A 1781-nucleotide genomic window follows, 5' to 3' on the forward strand; every position below is an offset into this window, starting at 1 on the left:
TAACAGTGGACAGAGTCAGGATCTATTGTGACAGTCGACCCCCGAGGAAGGGGAAATACATAAACTAGTGAGTTTAATAGATAGATACTATATATATATATTTTTTTTAATTTTTGCAGGGGTTTGCGGAAAAGTCAGCTCCTCAAAGCATGAAATTGTAGTTGCGAAGAAACCTTAGACATGAGCATTAGGACAGCCCCCGTGCTGGCATGGCCACAGATTTCTTTCTGAGACCACCCTGCAAGGATCTCTCTGGGAGTGAGACATTGTCAGCAAGTAGTCATGTGGGAAGAGTTCTGACAGTTGCTTGTTGGAACCCAGACCGGGACCACACCCTTTGCCACGGCTGTTCCAAGCCGGCATCGACGGCTGTAGGACCCGGCCGGGTGTGGACGTCAGGCACGTGGCACCAGGACATCGAGGAGCAGGAGTAGTGAATATTTAGTATCTTCTTCTAGAAATACTGAAAATATGCTCTGTGGTTTGAACAGTGCGTTGCACAATTTGTGATGGAAAACAATTACAATTCATGGTCTGTCTTCTAAGCAGACCCAGGGTAGGGGCAAAAATCAAATCTATAAAAACAGAATAACTGTAATGTGGTAATTTACATTATCAAAAAAGATTTTTCACATCTAACAAATTTCTGTTACATTATATCAAAATGGGTTTTATTTTATAACTAGAAGCCCAATGCATGAAAATTCGTGCAAGAGTAGATTTCTGTTATATATCAAAATGGGTTTTATTTTATAACTAGAAGCCCAATGCATGAAAATTCGTGCAAGAGTAGGCCTTCCTTTCCCCAGCTGCTGGCATCGGCTTCCCTCTGGCACCCGGGACCCGGGCTTCCCTCCTCCGGCCGCCTGCAGGCACCTGGGACCTGGGCTGGTTTCCCTTAGGCTGCCCACAGGCACCCGGGACCCAGGCTGGCTTCCCTCTAGCCCCGGCTTCGTCAGGAAGGACATCCGGAATGATGTCTGGAAGGGCGTCTGGTCTAATTAGCATATTACCCTTTTGTTATTCTAGGTGTCTTGGTTAGAATAGTTGAGACGTTTGAGGTATAATTTGTATAAGTTTTTACTGCTTTTCAGCCATCTTGACATTGCATCTGAAGAGATTTTCCAGTGGAATATAATGGGACATCCTATATAATAAAGAGCTAATATGCAAATGGTCATCACGCCCTCGCACCCTTCCACCCTTGTGCCGGGGCTGGGGGACCTGAGGCCATGCTCCCTGCCTTGTAGGGCTTGATGGGGGACCAGAGGCCATGCCCCCTGCCCCGGCATCAGGCCGGGTGACCTGAGACTGCGCCCCCCACTCTGCAGGGCTTGATGGGGGTGGGGCTGGCCGTGTCTGGGTCTCGCGCAATTTCAAGGCATGCACGGGTGGGCGGGGACTTGACTCTGGGTCCCGCGGTGCACCCCAGACTCTGACAGGAGGGAGATTTTCATATACATTTTACTAATTTTCTTTCATCTCTGACACTTCTATTATAGAGAAAGGGCAAATAGCAATATTAAAATATTTCCTCTAATTAATTTCCTTTTAATGTGCACGAATTTCATACACCAGGCCACTAGTTTTATTATAAATGCATATTACAATGTCAGTATCATAGATATGTATATCTGCAGGGGTGGGCAAAAGTAGGTTTACATTCATTGGCATGGAAAAAGACATGCAGGTTATGATGATTACAATAGCTTTATTAACTCTGTTTTGCATACTCACAGCTATATACCTACTTTTGCCCACCCCTGTATATATATATATAT

Source organism: Myotis brandtii, unplaced genomic scaffold (genome assembly GCF_000412655.1).
Source record: "Myotis brandtii unplaced genomic scaffold, ASM41265v1 scaffold55, whole genome shotgun sequence".
In the NCBI taxonomy this organism is placed as follows: domain Eukaryota; kingdom Metazoa; phylum Chordata; class Mammalia; order Chiroptera; family Vespertilionidae; genus Myotis; species Myotis brandtii.